Raw genomic sequence first — 22,281 nt, 5'->3', positions numbered from 1 at the left:
TACCATTCCAAAATCACCATGCACCTCCACAATTTTACTCCAACCTTTCCATTTAAAAAAATTTATGCAATCCTTATTTAAAAGATAAATAAATACATTCACTTTTAACTATTCACCTCCCGTAACCATGTGCTTCTCCTGAAACAATGTGATCTGTTTCCACCCTCTGTGTTTACCGATGCAATCTCTCAATAAATAATAAATATACCATCAGAGATGGGAATCCCCCGCCATTGAAAAATAATTGAAATCAAATAGGCGGGTTTCCATTTATTACAAAAAAACATTTTTTTTCAATATGGCCACCCCAGTCGGCCATCTTGGATCCAACCACGCCCAAAATAAATAGAGTTCTTCCTTTTCAGGTGGTACATGTGTGACCCAAATTTCAAATCGATATTGCGAAAACACTTTTTTCAAGATGGCCACACCAGTCGGCCATCTTTGATCCGGCCACGCCCAAAATCAATAGGGTTCTTCCTTTTCAGGTGGTACATGTGTGACCCAAATTTCAAATCGATATGGCGAACAGTTTATGAGTTATCGCACTCACAGCTATAAATGTTGATGCCATAAATGTTGACGCCCAGCCAGCCAGCCGGATGGACGGACTGCCCCAGTCGGCCATCTTGGATCCGGCCACGCCCAAAAGCAATAGGGTCCTTCCTTTTCAGGTGGTACATGTGTGACCCAAATTTAAAATCGATATGGTGAACAGTTTATGAGTTATCGCACTCATAGCTATAAATGTTGACGCCCAGCCAGCCAGCCGGACGGACCACCCCAGTCGGCCATCTTGGATCCGGCCACGCCCAAAATCAATAGGGTTCTTCCTTTTCAGGTGGTACATGTGTGACCCAAATTTCAAATCAATTTGGCAAAAAAATTTTTCAAGATGGCCGCACCAGTCGGCCATCTTGGATCCGGCCACGCCCAAAATCAATAGCGTTCTTCCTTTTCAGGTGGTACATGTGTGGCCCAAATTTCAAATCGATATGCCGAACAGTTTATGAGTTATCGCACTCACAGCTATAAATGTTGACAGCCAGCCAGCCAGAAGGACGGACCACCCCAGTCGGCCATCTTGGATCCGGCCACGCCAAAAATCAATGGGGTTCTTCCTTTTCAGGTGGTACATGTGTGACCCAAATTTCAAATCGATATGGCCAACAGTGTACGAGTTATCGCACTCACAGCTATAAATGTTGACGCCCAGCCAGCCGGACGGACGGACAGCCAGACGGACGACCCGGGTGATAACAATATCCCCCTTCCGCCATGCGGCGGGGGATAAAAATAACAATAACAATGATCTCTTATAATGCTTAGTCTTCCTCTTTCACACGTGTGGTTCTCATTACTGTATCATAATTCACTACTCTTTTTCTATTTCAACAGACTGCTCTCAATTCAACATTTCCTTCATACCTTGTCTAAAAAGTCCAACTGTTACAATGTTTCTTCCCTCCATTCTCTTAATTCGCCTTTATTGCGACCCTCAAGAAATGTCTTTAATTGCATTTCTGAATTAAAAAATTTAAAAAACCCAGTTTGCTCTGCATGTTCGCTTTTCATCAGTCATCCTTTTTTTTCAACTTCAGTGCCAATTCACCCCTCTCACAGCAACCATCACACTCTTCCCACTGCAAGCTTCCTTCTCACCTTTCTCAAAAAATCCCCCCTCAACTCTCCCCACTCACCCTCATAACTCACCCTTCTCAAAGTTGCCCCCCCCTCACATCCACAAAACTGCCTCCTTCCCCTGCCCTCTCACCTCCATCTCATCACTCCACCTCATGAAATCCTCAACTGCCTTCTGCCCCCTCTCTTATTACTCCCCATTGTTCCTCAGCCCAGCACCACAGAACCTTTTCTCCTTCCCATCTGACCATGTGCCAAGTTTCAATTTTTTTGTTGGTATGGTTTCAGAGCTACAGAGATCAAAAGTTATGTTTTTCCAACATTGGTTCCATACCACGTGACATATGACGTCATATTTATCAATAGAATATTCCACTTGAGTAGTGGCTCTAATGGTGAAAATTTCGTCTCAATCCGAAAAGCGGTTGCAGAGAAAAACACCAAAGTTCTGTGCAGAGAAAAAAAACAAACAGATAGACACAGACAGACAAACAAACAAACAGACAGACAAAGAAACAAAATAAACGGTCCCAAACACAATGCCCTTTCATTCAGCGAGGGGAACAAGATATCTGCGATCACAAAGCCAGGGTAGCCTTTCCTTGACGATCACTTGTGACTTACCCTCGGCCCGTAATCCAATGATGGCAATAATTTTGGGACCACCACATGACCTTAACCTTCAACATTTGTGGATTGAGTGCAAATCAATAAAATGTGTTCATCTGCAATCTATCCAAAAAACTCAACCTCATGAAAATCGGAGGAAAAGTAATGCAAGAACATCTTGGAAGACAAAGTGTTATTTTTACAAACCATTCTTTGACCTTCACCTTCAATCCAAAGAAATAGGGGGACAACGGACTTTCTATTTGCAAAGAGATGAAGTTCTTGCCAGCTCACACAGTCGACTTGAAAAAGCTGATTGAAATATTTTGACATTTAACTTCCATTGTATTTAAAAGAATAGAAATGAAAGAGATAGTTCCACTGGGGCTCACTAAAAAAGTACTAGGATTGACATCGTGTTTGATGTGTATCAACCACACAGCATAAAACACCACGAAAGAGCGAGACGAAGCAAGAATCCAGGCATACAGTTCAAGAATATAACTTCCCAACAAATTGTCTGTCAGTGGAGAAGTTACCTGCAGAGTCATGACAACAAGACTGAACTCATTGAATTTCTGTTTCAGGAATGGCAAAAACCACATTCAAGGTCATTATTGCAGTCAAAGCATATGTCTGTAACCTCAAAGGAGAAGTGCATCAAAATTACTGACTCAGCAGTTGAAGATGTACCGGAGCTTTGCTGCCAGCAAGAAGAAGCAGACACGAGGCTACTGCTTCATGGAAAACATGCAAGTGACACCGGAAGTGCAGCTGTAATCCTTGTGGCGGACGACACAGATGTCTTCCTTTTGAGCACGGCGTTCTGTACACAAATTACTGCTGCTCTTTATCAGAAATGTGGGACTAAAACTCGCACACATTACATAGACATCACAGCTATTGTCAACATGAATGGATCTGATGTCTCAGAGGCAGTTATTGGATTGCACGCTTTCACTGGTTACGACTCAGTCAGTGCCTTCGCAGGTTGTGGGAAAATGAAAGCATTCAAACTGGTCAAAGAAAATCAGAATTTCCAGAGTCTCTTTAAGGAGCTTAGCCAACAGTGGAGTCTTTCCTCTTCTCTTCAGGCTCGATTGGAACGTTTTGTTTGTGCCATGTATGATGCTACATCTGGAGATGCTTCAGTCAACGAGTTTCGGTACAAACTATTTTGTGCAAAGAAAGGTGAGAGAGTCCTACCAGTTACCGCCATGTGCAGATTGTCTTGGAAAACATGCACGGCGAGCAAATTATCAAACCGCAATTTGGAGACAGAGTTTGATGAACGATCCCAAGACGCCCAATTCTGGAGGCTATGGCTGGAAATTCGTTGGCGATGGTGATGACAGACACTTAGCCGTAGACTGGATGGATGGTGTACCGGCCCCCGACACTGTTCTTGAGATGCTGTCCTGCAAATGTCGGAAGTCCTGTCGAGTTCCTCAATGTCCCTGTGCTGCAAATGGATTGAAGTGTTCTGACATTTGTAGTTTGAGCCCATGTGAAAACCAACCAATGAACGACGGTACAGACAGCGAAATGGAGTTGAGCAGCGAAGACGATTATGAAACTGAAGACTATTAGTTCAAATATTCCAAGATTGTGTACTTTCATTATTGTGTTTGAATAACAATAATAATGTGTTTGTCTTAAAACATGCCTTATATTTTATTTCTATGTTGCTGTTACAGCTGACATTTGAAATCTGGAGCAAATGATCAACTTGATGTCAAAAGCACATAATTACATATTTTCTATGATAGAATTTGTTTCCTATATATGTAAGGTGTCATTTATTGACAAGGTTCAAATTATATTAAGATGTATTCAAGGTACTGTTATTATAGTGCCTGAGTTGAAGTTTCTAATGTCATTCTACATGTTGGAAGACACATTTTTTCTAAGTGAAGAAAAACATTTGTTTCGCATCAAGGGGTCTGCAGTATTTCATGTCGGGTGTCTGTGAGTGTTTTTGTTTTCTTCTTATGTTTATAGGACTATAAACTGTACTCCATGAGCTTTCCTTTGATATATAGATTATACACATTAAAGTATATTAACAGTATAAAACGCTCCCAACTCAAATCCATGGTGTATAAAAATTATCGAAAATCTTCGATTTTGTGCAAGAGGGGGTCGCGTATAAACAGTGCCATTACACGATATAAGCTACCGATATTTCCTTGCTATCAAGTGATTTTTATACCCCAGGGGACCCATCTTTACCAAAAAAAAAAAAAAAAAAAAAAAAAAAAAAACTTGACGAGAACAGGGCACTTTGTTTGGTACCAATGACCAAAATTTTGGGTTTGGCCTCATGGACTATATGGCCTATATTGATCTATTATAACCTCAAAGTAATAGGTGGTTGAAATTACTGACCTAATATGCAAATCCTGTTCAAATTCCAAGTGAATTGGATGAAATTTGAGGATTAAAAAAAAATTTGGCTCAAATTGGCCGATTGGCCAATGTGTGTCTTTGAATTATGGAGATTTGTACTGTCATCTACAGTCAATCCACTGGAATGGTAAATTAAGATATAAGAACCCATGAACTTCATGTTCAAAAAGTGTTCAGAAAGTCTTAATCTCAAAAAGTTGATGGAAATTTCCAGACTAAGATCCATCACAATGGAGACTTCATGGTGCTGAGACCGAGACCTTTTAGGTCAACCGAAATGTATGAAACTTCAATGCGGGACCGTCACAGTGTTGGTGACATTAATCTCTGAAAATTTCAGAACGATCGGTTGAGCGGTTTGGGCTGGAGCTGAGTGAACAGACAAACAAGGACACAAACAACAAAAGACGTCGTGCAGAGCACGATACTTGCAAAGTCCATAATAGTCTAGATTTTGTCCTTCCCACTCCCTCCCTCCTGTCTCATTCCCCCCTTGATGTGCGTTGTGTGTTAGCTCTCATACGAGCCTCGACCAAGGTATACAAAAAAAACAAACAATTTGACCTAAACAATAATTGGTGGTTGAATTCAATGAGCAAATATGCAAATCCTCTTCAAATTTAAAGTGAATCGGATGAAAATTGAGGATTTTAGAAATACCGCCTTAGTTGTTGACCTTTTGATTTATGTTGAGCTCAATAATTGGCTGGTTGTATTCAGTGACCTGAAATATGAACACTCTTCAAATTTCAAGTCAATAGGATGAAAATTGACAATTTTAGAAATTTGGCCTATGTTGATCTATTGGCCGATGTGGGCCTCAAAAATATTTGGAAGTTGAATTCAGTGACCGGAAATATAAATCCTCTTCAAATTTCAAGTCAATCGAATGAAAATTTAGGATTTTAAAAATACAAACTTAGTTGTTGTGCCTATGTTGACCTTTTGGTTGATGTAGACCTCAATAATAATTGGCTGGTTGAATTCAGTGACCTGAAATATAAATCCTCTTTAAATTTAAAGTCAATCGGATGAAAATTTAGGATTGTAGAAATAGTAGTACCACCTTAGTTGTTGACCTTTTGGTTTATGTTGACATCAATAATAATTGGCTGCTTGAATTCAGTGACATGAAATATGAATACTTCTAATTTCAAGTCAATGGGATGAAAATTGACAATTTTAGAAATTTGGCCGGTGTGGACCTCAAAAATATTTGGTGGTTGAATTCAGTGACTTGAAATATAAATCCTCTTCAAATTTCAAGTCAATCGGATGAAAATTTAGGATTATAGAAATACCAACTTCGTTGTTGTACCTGTGCTATGTTGACCTTTTGGATGTTGTTGACCTCAATAATAATTGGCTGCTTGAATTCAGTGACCTGAAATGTAAATCCTCTTCAAATTTCAGGCCAATTGGATGAAAAATGAGGATTTTAGAAATGCCACCTAAATTGTTGACCTATGGCCTATGTTGACTGTTTGGTTTATGTTGACCTCAAAAATAATTGGCTGGTTGAATTCAGTGACCTGAAATATAAATCCTCTTCAAATTTCAAGTCAATCGGATGAAAATTTATGATTGTAGAAATACCACCTTAGTTGACCTTTTGGATTTATGTTGACCTCAATAATAATTGGCTGCTTGAATTCAGTGACCTAAAGGCCCAGTCACACCTTGACGTTTTAGCCAGCGATGGCAACATATTAAAATTTATGTAAAACGCTGGCTTACGTTGAACTTTTGATGTTTTTTTTAAAGATTCAGACGTATTCATAGTGACTTGGTCTTATGTATAACGCATTAGTAACGGACACAGAACGTTTCGTTGTGTTATAAATAACTTATACCAACGAATGCTGAACCTGTTGTCGGCCTACACAACCTATGCCCAACGATAGTCTAACTTCGGCATAGCGCGTTGCACGCATCGCCGACGATGTCGTGACGTAGCCGATTAAAAGGCTGACGCACAACGATTCGAATCATAACTGCCGTAGAAATGGAAGTGACAACATCACAGTCACACCTTGGCAATCTTGCCAGCGTATGCCGACCTAAGAAAAATGTGTCTAAAACGTTGGGGCACGTCAAATACGGTATGAGTAAGTTTGGTATACGTAAGTAGAACGCTAAAGTACGCTATCATACGTCGTAGTAAGTAGAGTACGTCAAATTTTAAACATGTTCAAAATTTTACGACGTACTTGGCGTATGACACACGTTCCGCATGCGATGGGGATAAGTTGTACACACAATATGCGGACGCTTACACACGTCCACAAAGGCTACTTGTAAGTCGAAACACATCGCGGTAATGTCTTTTTTATGCGAAATTTATTTCTAACTTATGTTTGACGTGCTTTGAACCAATTCTTTACGTAGTCCCAACACACATTGACGTATGTAGACGTATTCCAATGGCGTCTTCCGGTCGACAAAAATAATAAATGAACGTGTTTCTAACTTACAACTGCCATATAAAGACGTGTTCCCAGCGGTTTTGGGAATTGGTATATAAAAATGGTGTTCATAAAAGGGGAACCCAACAGTGTTTTCGAGTCCTTTTTGAGTCGATGTCCATGTCAGCAGTAACAGTATCAGTATCAGTATTAGTATTAGTAGTAGTTTGTTCATGTTGGCAGTAGTAGGTGAGTGTGAGGGGGAGGGTGTGGGTTATGATGGATCCTCCTTGCGTCCGTAATTTTTTATGGGGGTTTTTCAATAATGAGCTATGGCTTGTTTTTACGATTTAGGTCTATTCATAACGGGTTGGACAAATGCGCAATGAACTAATAATGTGCATAGAGCGCTTCGATAACTTGTAGATACGATATACCAATGAATAATTATCGTGTAGCCGGTGTTCACAAACTATGCCCAACAATAGCCTAACTTATCCATATCGTGCGGCAGTTTATCTTTGCCGGTGACGTGGGGTTTGCTATTCATAGGCTGCCACTCAACGATTTAAATGGCTGCATCTCCACTATTGAAAGTAGACGCTTGCGCTCAACAATTGGATTTTTTTTTTTACACTCAACGACTTTTAAACGGTACCACTCAGCTATTTTCATTGTTTACAATGAACGATTTAAATTGCTGTCACTCGCCTTTGTTTTTTGACGCTGGCGCTCGGAAATTTTAATCGTTTCTATTGAACGTGCTAAATCGCTCAAACTCGACTATTTTAAATAGACGCTGCCGATGGGACATCGAAGTGTGAACATCCTCGTCATGCCGAAGAAAAGTTTGAAGAATGCTGCAAATAAGTGTCCTGGCCGTGGCCGCTGACGCAAGGACGATCCATTATACCGACGTCTTTCAGCCTATGAGTAACTTAAAAGTAACGTCTGTCGATGTGTGGCAACGATCGCGTAACGTGCCAACAACACGTTAATCATAGGTTAGAAATAAGTTTCGGGTACGCTAAACATTACCTCGGCGTGTCTCAACTTATGATTAACTTACAAGTAGCATGTGTTGACATCTGTCAACGATCGCAGACCGTGCATACAACTTGTGGCCAGCGTAGCGGAACGTGCGAGTCATACGCCGGCATACGTCGTGAAATTTCAAGCATGCAAAAATTTGAGGACAACCGAAAAGTACAACGTTTAAAGCCAGCGTACAACGACGTATGGCAGTGTTTTTCAGCGTGCTCTCAATGTTATCAAAACTTACCCATAACGTATTCAACGTGTGCCAGTGTTTTAGAAAAAATTTTCAAAAAAAATCGGCATACGTTGGCGAAAATGTCAAGGTGTGACTGGGCCTTGAAATATAAATCCTCTTTAAATTTCAAGTCAATGAGATGAAAATTGAGGATTTTTGAAATACCACCATAGTTGTTGACCTTTATGTCGATGTTGACCTCAAAAATAATTGGTGGTTTAATTCAATGACCTGAAATACAAATCCTCTTCAAACTTAAAGTTAATCGGATGAAAATTTAGGATTTTAGAAATCTCACCAAAGTTGAACTTTTGACCTCAAAAACAAGAGGCTTCTTCCCTGTAACAAACTCTACCATGTGGTGAAGCTTCGTGAAGATCGGTTTAAAATTGTGACCTGCAGGTGACAAACAGACAGAATAACAAAATCGACTCACCAATATACTTGACAAATCTTCGATTTTGCACGAAACAAACAAACGGAGGCGATCAACACACTTATCAAAAAAATTTTTTTTTGCCAAGTTACGAACAAACATTCCCAAAACGCAGACTTCCTTCATATCTAGGTGAGTGAGTCGGGGAGGGGAACTAGATATCTGCAATCAAAAAGCTGGGAAGGCTTTCCTTGACGATCGCCTGCAACTTACCCTTGACCCGTAATCAAATAATAGCCATATTTTTGGTGGACCATCAGATGACATTTATGGACAGAGTGTAAATTAATAAAATGTGTTCCCATCTACAATCTATCCAAAAAACCCAACCTCATGAAAATAGGAGGATATGTTCTGCAAGAAAATCTTGGAAGACCAAGCGTGACTTTTTCAGAGCGTCCTTTGAAATTAACCTTGAACCCAGAGAAAGAGGGGTATCACTGACTTTATATTTCCATGATTGCTGATAAATTTCAATCTGGAAGTTCTTGCCAGCTCAAAGATTCGACTTGAAAAAGCTGAATGAAATGTTTTGACATTCAGCCTCCATTGTGTTTAAAAGTATAGAATTGGTTCCACGGAGGTTTTAACCCAGGGCCTTCTGCGTGTAAAGCAGACGTGATAACCACTACACTATGAAACCAACTGATAGAAAAGTTTCTGTATTATGCACATAGTAAGAATACTCTACAATGTAAATTTTTTCTTTCAGTTTCACACTCATTCACAAAGTTGGAAAGAGAAACATTTACACATGCAGATGAGTCTAAGAACACACACAATCCACTGCAGGTTTTGTTTTTTCTCCTTTTAAAAAACACACATCTGTGGAGCTCACACATGAAGCTTCCATCCATTATTTATGAGTCTATATCATGGGAAACTTGAAGTTCGTTGCTTTACATTTTTGAGTTTTACTGATTCAAGGAAAATGTTCCCAAATTTTTTTTCTGCATTTCTGCCTTGTTAACATCCAGCGACTCAAGCTGTGAGGCAGGGGAACCAGCAGCCCAAAGGGGAGAACAGAGCTCCATCAAGTTGGGGATGAAGGTCTTGTGGGAGGATCGGAGTTCAGGTGTGCCAAGGAATGACTTTGCATGACGAAAGTTAGTGTTGGTGACTATCATTGGAGATCAACTGAGTTATGACGTTTTCCCAAGAAAGATCATGGCTGATAGTGAGAACCAATAGTGTGAGAGTTTGAACTTCAAGAGGATTATTCAGAAAGTCGATGGGATGGTTTGCGAGAAGGTCCTTTCTGAAAGAGACAGTGAGTGAATGGGATTTCCTGCGATTGAAAGACATATTCCAAGTGTTTGACCAGCTCGTGTTTCTCTCTCGGAATCCAGAGAGGGAAGAGGCAGTTCCTGACAATCCTGGCTGTTCCTGTTCCTGACTGAAAATGAGGCAAAAAACCACCAAGTTTATAGGACTCATGGTGCCGAGACTGACAATCATCACAATGCAGGGTTCATGTTGCAAAGACTAAGATACATCTCAATACATGGTTCATGTTGCTGAGACTGAGACCCATCTCAATACAGGGCTCATGGTGATGAGACTGAGATCCATCTCAATACAGGGTTCATGGTGATGAGCCTGAGATCCATCTCAATACAGGGCTCATGGTGATGAGACTGAGATCCATCTCAATACAGGGTTCATGGTGATGAGATTGAGATCCATCTCGATATAGGGCTCATTGTGATGAGATTGAGAATCACCAAAATGTCGGGCTCATGGTGCCCACACAGATCCATCTCAATACAGGACTCATGGTGAGGAGACTGAGATCCATCTCAATACAGGGTTCATGGTGATGAGCCTGAGATCCATCTCAATACAGGGCTCATGGTGATGAGACTGAGATCCATCTCAATACAGGGTTCATTGTGAGGAGACTGAGATCCATCTCAATACAGGGCTCATGGTGCTGAAACTGAGAATCATCTCAATGAAGGACTCATGGTGCCGAGACTGAAATCCATCACAATGGAGAGTTCAAGGTGCAGAGAGAGATCCATGTCAATCTAGGGCACATGGTACTGAGAATGAGAATCATCTCAATGCAGGCTCAAGGTGCCGAGACTCCAACTTCAAGATGTTATCTCAATGAGGGAGGGGTGAGGCCAGGGGAAGGACAGGAAATAAAATACTGATATAACTCCTCAGGATTCTTCAGGAAGGTGTTCTGACGTCGCTCTTAAAGAAAATAGGAGGGAGCAGATCAATCCCGAACCTTCACGAATAATGAGGGAAAAGGTTCAATCACATAAGGTTGGGAGCATTTTAACAGCTTCGACAAGAAGGACGTGACTGTTCACTGCTCGATTCATTGACTCAACTGCATACTTTATGGACCGTAAACGCGGACGTCGTTGAAGACACTCTCTTCGGATCCCAATGTTTGTGTTTTCGTTCTCTCTGTTCTGTCACCTCACCTCCGCTCAGCGTCCCATCAAGCTTACGTGAGTTTCCCTCATTGCGGATTTCCTCGAGCAATCTCCCAAAAGAAACATTTGAATAACTTTTCTTTAATTAACTTCAAATAGCCTCAAAAGCTGTTAAAATCACAACTCAAGTGAGCAGTTTAATACGTCGAAGGTATTCTACCTTGTTCCTACCTCTCGATCAAACCACCTCTGTATCCAAATGTTAGTGGTTTTAAATAACGACACGGCTCAAATTTAATCATTCAGACGTTTATCAGTTTCACTCATTCATCGATTTCGAGTCCTCATGAAACACAAGTGAGCGAGGGGCATGGCTTATCGGTTTCCAGGGAGTGAACGCGTCCTTAACGACAGCCAGACAGTGGGAGGTATCAACAAACACAACGAAGCGAGGTCTGCAGTTTCTACCATTGATTTCTGATACTAACTGGTGAGAGAGTTGGAACATTAATGTCGAAACAACCGTGATGTCGTCGCACGGCCATCGAGAAACATGCACATACATGAACGTGTCCATAACATTGAACTGTATTTAAGATTGGAAGGATGAGGGTTGTTCACGTTGCTCGAACCATTGTGACGCCCCACACAGTAACTTCACTGAGCACACGCCGCCATGTTGCTATGTCCAGTAGATGATGAACCACGACCTGCTTTGCATTATGTTTATGTGAGAAAGTGTTCACATCGACTTTCACTTTTAACACAAAATTAACATTCAATATTCAAGATCTCCCTGGAATTTATCACGGGAATCTAATTATATCTGCTGCGAGTGATCCTCCCAAGATGGTGCTTGATGGCGACAAATTATCACCTCTCATCATCTTTCCAGTCATTAAAAAGTTTAAAAACATACAAAACAGAGGTGGATTTACACTGTGGTATTTACATCGTGGTATGGTGTAAATGTTAATAACGAAAAAAATTTGGACCCCCTGTATCTCTGAAATTGGATATCCAAACTTGACATTGGCAAGTCATCCTCATGGGGAATAAGTGTGGAATTTTAATGACTTTGCAGGTACTTTTTCAATGATGTCATAATTGTTAACATTACTTTCACACACCTTTTGATGTGAATTGTAAGTTTGTGAATTATCGTTTTTATCCCAAACTATTTCGAATCCACAAAGCACGTAAAATGTTCCAGTGAATGAGACTCTAAACTGTTTTACCTTCGCATTATCACTCTGTGGATTATTCTTATTAGTCAAATTATTACCTCCCCATCGAATGGAGATGGAGGTTATGTTTTCATCCTTGTCTATTTATTTGCCTTTTTTTCTCTTTTGTATTTTTGTATACCTTGTCGAGGCTCGTATGAGAGCTAACACACAACGCACATCAAGGGGGGCATGAGACAGGAGGGGAGGGAGTGGGAAGGACAAAATAGTGGGGAACAGAGACATTTGGAGATCTGTGGAAGGGAGAGGGATGGGACGGGGAACATGGGGAATACAAGATGGACATTACAGGGACTTTCAGGAAGGAAAGCAGGGAATTTGAAAGATCGGGGGTAGAAAAGATCGAGGATTTGGATGGGGGGATGATAAGAGGTGGTGGTGAACAGCAGTTTTGAAGGCCTGGAGGGAAGAATGGGAAAGAAGAGAGTGAGGGAGTTTATTCCAAAGGTGGGAAAAAAAAAGAGGAATGAAAGAGTGAAGGTGAGCAGTGATTCGTGATTTTCGTAGTTTTACCAGAAGGGGGTTGTTGGCAGACCTTGAGCACCCTGTGGAAATGTGGTGGGGACAAATCACAGAGAGAGCAGGGGGGGGCGAGGCTGGAGAGGAGACGGTAGAAGACAGAAAGACCACCGACCAACCTGCGGTGATTGAGTGAGAGGCCCAAAGACTCAGCCTCATTGCGGGAGATGTCTATGACCGAAATGCCTTGGTTTCTACAGCGTGAAGCCGAGAAAGGTGAGAGGCAGGAGCACCAGCCCAGAGGGGAGAGCAGTACTCCATCAGGCTACGGAAAAAAGCTTTGTAAGTGGTCAGGAGCTCAGGTGGGCTGAGGAAGGACCTTGCACGACGGAGGATTCCCAGTCGGCGACTGGCTTTGGAGGCGAGGTTTGAAATGTGGCTTTCCCAGGAAAGGTCATGGCAGATAGTGAGACCCAGAAGCTTGAAAGAAAAGACTTCTTCCAGAGGATTGTTGAGAAAGTGGATGGGGGGGTTTTCTAAACAGTCCTTTCGGAGACACATCGTCAGAGTCTGAGATTTGTCCGGATTGAAAGACATGTTCCACGTGCTGGACCAGTTTGTTATTTTATCCAGATCAGCAGTGAGCAAAGAAGCTGCTGCTTGCCAGTCTAAGGGATGACCGATGGTACGGCAGAGGGTGAAGTCATCAGCAAAGATATATAGAGGATTTTCCAGAGAGTCGGAGAGATCATTGATGAAAACCAGAAAAAGAACAGGGCCCAGTACGCTACCTTGAGGAACTCCAGCCTGGACAGGAAGGGGGGGATGAAAGAACTCCATTTTGGACCACACGTTGACTGAGACAGGAGAAGTCTGCGAGCCATGAGTGGAGATGGCCTTGGATACCATAGGAAGAGAGTTTGGTGAGCAGGGCAGGGTGCCAGACCGTGTCAAAAGCACGTGATATGTCCAGGAATATGGCTCGGATTTCATGTCTGGCATTGAGGACCTCCATCCATTGTTGGGAGAGCAGAAGCAGAATATCCAGGGTAGAGTGACTGGGTCTGAAACCAAATTGATGATCAGAAATCAAGCCATTGGAGAAGAAGAAGGTTTTGATGTCTGAAGCAATGATGGATTCCATAACCTTGCCGATGATTGGGAGAAGTGATTGGTCTGTAGTTGCAGGGATCTGTTTTTGCACCTTTTTTGTGCAGGGCAGTGATGTTTCCTGATTTCCAAGCAGATGGCAGATGACCTTGGGCAAATGAGAGGGTGAATAGAACAGAGAGAGGGTGAGCAAGAGCAGAAGAGCAGGCTTTGAGGACACGTGGGCTGATGCCGTCTGGACCGGTTGCAGAATTTGAGTCAAGTTTGACAGCAAGCTCTCCACCTTGTCAGGAGAAAAGGACACAGAGTCCAGGGACAGTTGGGTGCGACTGGGTAAGGTGGGTAGAGAAAGTGATGGGTTTTGGACACAAGATTTAGTTGCAAACACCGAGTTTAGCATTCAGCTTTTTCACGTGCGGTATCAGCAGTGCTGCCATTTGAGGTAAGAAAGGGGATGGAGGGGGAACATACACCAGAAACAGATTTGATTAGACGCCACCAGGATTTTGAGGAGGGAGAGAGGTTTGAGAGTTCAGACTTGAGATTACAAAGATGTTGTTTTCTGGCTCTCCTGAGGGTAGATACACACTTGTTCCGAGCTTTATGGAAAGAACTGAGATTGCCCTCAGTGGGGTTTGCTTTCCATGAAGCAAAGGCAAGTTGTTTCAGGACAACTGCCTCGTCACAAGCTTCAGTGAACCAAGGGTGGGAGGAAGGGTAGGACAACTGAAGACGAGAGGGGATAAATCTGTGCATGAGGGAGAGCAAGTTTCTTTGAAAGAATTCCCAGAAAGAGTTGATGTTGCATAAAGTAGAGATAGGAGACCAGTCTATAAGTTTGAGGGCTGCTTGGATACCCTGCCAGTCAGCTTGCGTGAAATGGCAGACTCGACGGCGGTGAGGTGGTTCTCTGATAATAGCCAGAGAGATGTCCACTTTGACAAGGACGTGGTCAGAAGAACCGATTGGAGCTAAGGAAGAGCAGCAGATATTGGCAGGGAAATTTGTCAAAATCAGATCCAGAAGAGATGGAGTACCATTGGTTGAGATCCGGGTAGGGAAGTTGATCGATTGAGTGAGTCCCAATGAGTCGCAGAAAGCTTTTGCTAAGGTACCATGACAGGTGAGAGAGGTACCCACACCAAGCCAACTGGCATGATGACAATTGAAGTTACCACATATGAGGAGAGAGAGTTTGGATGAGAAGATAGAAGTTGGTCCATGTTTTCAGATAGTGAGATGTAGATGGAGTCATCACTGTTAGGTGGACGGTACAGTACACATATAAACATAAGGTGGGAGTTGAGGGGAAGCCGTAGCCAGAGGTATTCCTGGGGGTGTGGGCGAGTGGGGGCAGTGCAATAGTGCATGGAGAGTGAGTAATAGAGTCTTTGTTGAAGAGAGCAACTCGTCCACCAGGACGAGGCTCAGGTCTGTCAAACCAGAGGAGGGAGTAACCAGGGAGAGATGCTTCGGAGTCAGACACCTCTTGGAGGAGGAAAGTTTCTGTTCGGCAGATTATGTCTGGTTTGTCAGTGGCAACCTGTATGGAAAGATCTGAAAGGTTTGAGCGAAGGCCCCGGATATTTGAGGTCCATACTTTTAATGAAGTGGTAGGGGAGGAGGCTTTGGGTGCAGGGGGTGGGGGGAGGGGGAGGGTCAGACAAGGGACAGGGGGGAGGTAAGGAGTGTTGTTGAAAGAGTGTGGGGGATTGCAGAATAGCTATGGGAGGGGGCGAATGAGGAGGAGAAAAGGTTCTGTGGTGCTGGGGGAGGGGGGACAAGAGAGGGGAAGAAGGCAGTTGAGGATTTGAGGAGGTGGAGTGAAGGGATGGAGGTGAGAGCGCAGTGGAAGGAGGCAGATTTGTGGATGGGAGGGGGGCAACTTTGGGAAGGATGAGTGAGGGGGATGAATGGTGGGAGAAAGGTGAGGGGGGAGTTTTAGAGAGAGGTGAGAAGAAGGCTTGGAGGGAGAAGAGTGGGATGGTTGCTTTGAGAGTGAGGGGTGGGAGGAGTGAGTTGGCACTGAAGTTGGAAAGCGAACATTCATAGCAAACTGGGGTCTTTAAATGTTTTAGGTCAGTTATGCGATTAAACACATATTTTGAGGGATGCAATCAAGGCGAATTCAGAGAATAGAGAGAAGAAACGCCGTAACAGTTGGAGTTTTTAAGGCAAGGTATGAAGGAAAGGTCGAATTGAGAGCAGTCTGTTTAAATAGCAGAAGAGTAGTGCATTCTGATACAGTAAAGAGTACCACATGTGTGAAAGAGGAAGATGAAGCATTACAAGAGATCGTTTTTGTTACCTTCGCATTCTGCGAAAGGTTATGTTTTGGTCGGCGTGTATTTATTTATTTATTTATTTATTTATTTGTAATCTTGTGATTCGTATAACTCAAAAAATATTAAACTGAATTGCATGAAATTTGGTGGAATGATTGGTTATTAGCCAGGAAGCATTCGATTAGATTTGGGGATCGTTCAGGTCAAAGGTCAAGGTCACGGTCACGAAAAGGTCAAAAGTCTTTTTACGATAACACGGTCAATTTTTATTCAATTTGCATGCAACCAACGCCAAAATGTTCAGAATTCAACGCCTCATCTTGTGATATGCAATATGACACAATGACGCCCATACTCTTGTTACCGGTTAGGGGTCAAAGGTCAGGGGGGTCACGACCTTGAAAAATATGCGGTTTTGTCATAACGCAGTCAATTCTTGTCCGCTTTACATGAACCCAGCACCAAAATGTTAAGAATTTAATGCCCAATCTTGTGACACAATGACGTCATAACACGTTACTTGTTGGGGTAAAATGTCGGGGGGGGGGGGTCACGCCCTTGAAAAATATGCGGTTTTTGGCATAACTCAGTCAATTCTTATTAGATTTACATGAAACCAGCATCAAACGAGATTACCTTCTCTTGTTGAAACGTTGTATTCACCGAGCTTGCGAGTGAAGACTCGCCAAAATGACGTGAGTTGATTGTTGTTTAGTCCGTAGCCCCCGAAAGTCGGGGGGGTCATGACATTATAGATATGTGGTTTGTGTCACAAGACCATTCATATGAAACCAGTTCCCCACACTCATACCAAGAACAAAAAAAGTAGTGGCGGCAAAGGTATGCGCTCTATGAGTGCCCGTTCTAGTTATTATTATAATCATTATTATTATTAATGTTTGAGAGTTTTCAACAGATTAGGTCAACATATTTTCAACAGATGGAACAGGAAGTGTTGTCAAAAAAAAAAAAAAAAAAAAAAAAAAAATCGAGGAAGAAGAAGAGGAGAAAGAAGAAGAATCAGAGAAAGCTAGCGGATTTTTTTTTAAAGATAAGAAAGAGTGATGAGTTGGGATGGGGGACGTTAAGAAAGTGGGAAAGATAGAAATTGAAGATCAGGTCAGGTATGGGAGCATGTGCCAGAACAGCGCGTCGCTGCGTCCACTTTCCGCCGGTACTCCAGGGGCCTCCGTCTGGCCATCCCCCAGGCAGATGCCAGGCCCATCCCCATCTCCTTGAGATGATGGTCAACCTGCTGCAACCATGAGGCACGTGGTCGGCCCACTGGCCTCCTCCACTCATGAGACTCCCTCGCTGAGAGAATCTGGTGAGCAGGATCAGCGTCAGGAAAACGAGCCACATGTCCATACAGCCGCAGCTGACGCTCACGGACTATGCAGGTAACAAATCTCATCCGAGTCTCTCTCAGCAACCGCTCGTTGGACACAAAATCCGACCAGCGATAGCCAAGGATTCTCCGAAGAGACCTGGTACCAAAGGAATTAAGTCTCCGTCTCAGATCCTTGGTCAAAGTCCAAGTCTCGCACCCATAGAGCAAGACTGGAAGTACCAAGGACCTGAAGACTCGGACTTTCGTCCTCCCGCACAGGTACCGGCAGCGCCACACCCCATGATCCAGTGAATCCATGACTCCCCAGGCCCGACCCAGACGTCTATTGACCTCCGGCTCACAACCTGCGGAGACATGAATATCACTGCCAAGGTAAGTGAATCTATCCACGACCTCAACATCCTCACCACAAACAGACACAGACAGGACAGCAGCATCCAAGATGTCACCGAAAGCCTGGATCTTTGTTTTGACCCAAGAAATCCGTAATCCCAACGGCTCCGACTCCTCATTCAGCACCTCGAGGGCCCCAAAGAGGATGTCTAAAGTCTCCGCAAAGATGACTGCATCATCTGCAAAATCAAGGTCCGAGATCTTGACATTGCCAAACGATGCACCGCAACTTGATCTCTCCGACATCCTCCCAAAAATCCAGTCCATACAAGTGCTGAAAAGTGTGGGGGCAAGTACACACCCCTGACGAACTCCAGTAACAACTGGAAATAAGTCAGAGATGGTACCACCACACTTCACAGCACTCTCAGTACCAGAGTAGAGTTCAGACATCAGATCGATCAGTTTTGGTGGCACCCCACGAAGACCAAGAATCCTCCAGAGGACATCCCGATTCACTGAATCGAACGCTTTACAGAGATCAACATAGGCTGCAAGCAGCCCCTGCCGAAACTCTCGTCTGCGTTCGGTGAGGACACGAAGTGCAAGGATACGGTCAATCGTTGACCTCTTTGGTGTAAAGCCTGACTGCTCTGGACGCTGGTGCTCAAGCAGATGGTGGCGAACCCTATCAAGAATTATCCGAGCAAAGACCTTGCCCGGCACTGAGAGCAGCGTCACCCCTCGGTAGTTGTTGCAGTCTTGGCGATCACCCTTCCCTTTCCAGAGAGGGACAACAAGGCCCCTCTTCCAGTCAGTTGGGATGATGCCTGTGTTCCAGGCAGAGCACAAAACTGCATGCAACGACGCGAGTGCAGCATTTCCACCAGCCTTGAGAAGTTCGGCATGGATGCCACAGATCCCTGGAGCTTTGCCCCGTTTCAACTGGTTCACCGCAGCCCGTGTTTCCACAAGCGATGGTGGACCACAGTTGATTCGAGGGTCAGCAACAGGGATTGTAACACCCTTGACGTCCAACTCGACAGCTGGGGGATCAGCCTGGTACAACCGCTCAAAGTAACCGGCCCAGCGGGCCTTCACTTCAGACTCCTCTGTCAAGAGCCTACCACTCTCTGCTCGAACTGCAGTGCTCCGAGGGATGGGCTTGGATGAACGTAATGCGCGAATTCCCCTGTAAGCGGGACGAGAATCACCTGTCCACAGGTGATGCTCTACCCCCTCACAGATTCCTCGCACATAGGCCTCCTTGTCCACCCTCAGTGCACGTACAGTTTTACGCCTCAGCTCCCTGAACAGCTCAGCTCTGCCATTCAGCCTGGCCCTGCGACTCTGGTCAATGGTATCCAGTGTCCCTTGAGAGACAAAATTCTTCTTTGCCCTGCGGTGAACTCCAAGGCATCCACCGGCAACATCAAGGACGGTGGTCTTGAAGGTGCTCCACAACTCTTCAGGACCTCCAAAGCACCCAGACCCCCAAGTGTCCACTCAGCCTGTTCGCAAACTCCTCAGCTACTCTCTCATCCCTGAGCTTGGCAACATCCAGCCTAGGCTGGGATGGTACCATTCTCCAGGATTTAAGGTGCAGCTTTAGAGTTGCTACAACAAGCCTGTGGTCAGTATTGAGGAACTGAGCACTCCGGTAGACCCTGCAGTTCTGGATCATCCTCCAACGACCGTCAATGAGGACATGGTCAATCTCCTTTGCCACACCGCCAGCGTTGGAATACCAAGTCCAGCGATGAGCTTGCGGGCGCTGAAACCATGAACCAGCCACCCTAAGTCCATGACTTCTTGCAAAGTCAAGGAACTTAGTGCTATTCTGGTTCATAGTTCCTGACCCATGGGGACCAACACACACCTCATAACCATCCCTATCAGTTCCAGTCGATGCATTGAAATCCCCCAAGACTAGAAGTGTATCTCGTCTGGGGCACTGATCAACCACAGACTCGAGTGTGGCGTAGAATGCATCCTTCACGGTAAGATCACTCGCCTCAGTCGGAGCATAAATAGAGACCAGGGAAATGACACCTAAGGAGTGACGAATCCTTAATCTCATAATACGCTCGTTGACCGGTGTTACCTCAATTATCATTGGGGTCAGCTTATTGGACACAGCTACAGCAACTCCTTGGGTATGGTAACCATCAGAGCGACCAGACCAATAGTAGGTGTAACCACCCACCATTATCTCGCCGCAATCCGGTCTCCGAACCTCAGAGAGAGCTGCAATCCCGATGTCCAAACGCTTGAGCTCAGATGATAACAGAGACAGGTGATCATCCTCTCTTAGGGATAGGACATTCCAGGCACCCACCCGAAGGGACCGCCTCAGGTTAACCCAAGGAGACCGCCGTCTGGTGGACGACACCTCAGCACCACTCCGACACACTCTCCCGCAATCTGACCCAGGGATGTTACCCCGTGGTTTCCCTCCTATCAAAGATTGGGGGTCCCGAAGGCTTTGCCCCAATCCCGTCATCCGGTGAGCTGCCCTGCGAAGGGAAGCTGCACAGGAGGTACTCCCACGGAGTGGGTTTTCAGATTTTTTTGCGTTTTTGCGTTTTGCGGAATGAAGCGTTTTACGGTGGCTGGAGTGCAAATCCTGCCACCAACCTCCTAATAAGAAGTAACCCAACTGCAGGAGGACGTCCGCAGACACAGTTGGGCACTAGATATGGATGGCCGTTGGCTCACAAGGAGCTCCTCCGCCCTTGAAGATAAATTGAAGATAATGGGGAGAAAAAAACAAATAAACACGATCGTACACTGAGGGGAACAAAGGGTAGGCCTCAGGCCTCAAGGATAGGCCTCAAGCACCCAGTAAGAACAAGTTCGACGAAATCTCACAAAATAGCACGATTTTTGAAACAAAACCGAACTAGGAACACACAGTAACATGGAGGTGAGAAAATAAACAGTTATAATGAGACAGATAACGACTGGAAACTTAACTTTGAGATCATCAGCAGGGAGCCCCCAAGGAGACCTGCCAATGCTCCAAACCCAGAACCGAGCTTCCTTGAACAGGATGTCTGAAAAAGTTATTCATGGATTCGGACGAAACTTGGTGGAAAGGTTGGGAGTCCAACTTGGAAGAATTCTTTCAATTTTGGTGAAGATCCGATTCGACATCTGGATTGAGAATTATTTAATTTTTAACTGATTCTTCACCATTGAGAGATGTGGCTAAAAAACGACATATTGCACAATATCTCAAAAGTTTATTGATGGATTCAACAGAAAATTTGTGGACATGTTGGGGATGTGACAAGAACTAATTGGTTCGATTTTTAGGAAGATCTGAATCCGGATTTGGATTCGACAATTTTTCAAGTGATTCTTCACCATTGAGAGATGTGGCCAAAAACGATGTGGACCATGATATCTCACAAATTTGGAGACGAGTCATGACAAAATGAGGTGGATGAGTTTGGGGTTTATCAAACGACTAAAGTAGACATTTCAATGCAATTCCAAAATACAAAATTCCAGTTATGTCTTCTTTACATTCAGCGAAGAATTTTGGACAGTAATTAATAAAGTATTTACATGTGTGAGTCCAGTACAGTGTAAATCTGAAAAAAAGCTATTTGCCATTTTATGTCTTTTTCTGACATCATACTTCTTAAAATACATCATTTTATCAAACAAGCCTGGTGTTGGCTTCATGGTCAAGGTGGCTGTGTTAAAATCAAAAAGGGTCTTGAGTTTGAGCCCTTGTCAAGCCATTACCCAACACCAGGTGGGTTTAATCACCTTGTCATGCTTCCAAGGTGGGTGAGATGAATACCAGCTTACTGGAAACAGGGGGCACTGCATCAATGGCACAGCTGCGCTACCAGCAATGATACAGCCAGCAACCAGAGGCTGCAAATGAAATAATAATAATAATTTCACCAGCCAATATATTCCTTCGCCAAAATCATTCTTGTGGTTTGTGTGAAAGGCATTTTTTTTTTCTTCAAAGCTTGAAAAACACAAGTATTTTCATGAATATTTGGCTTTCATTGTTTTAATTGATTCTCTTGGAGAAGTTCTATTTACATGTCGTGTCCCCTGTACGAGGTCCTCACAGACACATTTAAAACGAACCGAAAACAGTCTTTTCCCTCTGTGCACCATCCAGGTGAACGCGTCCGTTCCTTTTGCGAGTTCCCAGATGGCCGTGCGAAGGCTTCACGGTTGTGTGCTGTTGAACTTTTTAATGACATGCAGAGATTCTTTCAGAGATTTGACTTGAAAAAGTTGATTGAAATCTTTTGACATTTAACTTCCATTGCATTTAAAACAATAGAAACAAAAGTGA

The 22,281-nt window shown here is 43.7% G+C and overlaps 1 non-coding gene across 1 annotated transcript; it reads right to left on the bottom strand.

Moving 5' to 3' along the window:
• Nucleotides 1-9,343: 9,343 nt before the first annotated feature.
• Nucleotides 9,344-9,416, bottom strand: TRNAV-UAC (transfer RNA valine (anticodon UAC)). Its single transcript has one exon. It is a non-coding gene; the product is annotated as a tRNA-Val (tRNA).
• Nucleotides 9,417-22,281: the final 12,865 nt, after the last annotated feature.

This window comes from Eptatretus burgeri, chromosome 10 (genome assembly GCF_056783735.1).
Source record: "Eptatretus burgeri isolate ZD-2024b chromosome 10, Ebu_testis_v1, whole genome shotgun sequence".
Classification (NCBI taxonomy): domain Eukaryota; kingdom Metazoa; phylum Chordata; class Myxini; order Myxiniformes; family Myxinidae; genus Eptatretus; species Eptatretus burgeri.
The sequence above is the reverse complement of the archived record's forward strand: the minus strand, read 5'-3'. Positions and strand labels throughout refer to the sequence as shown.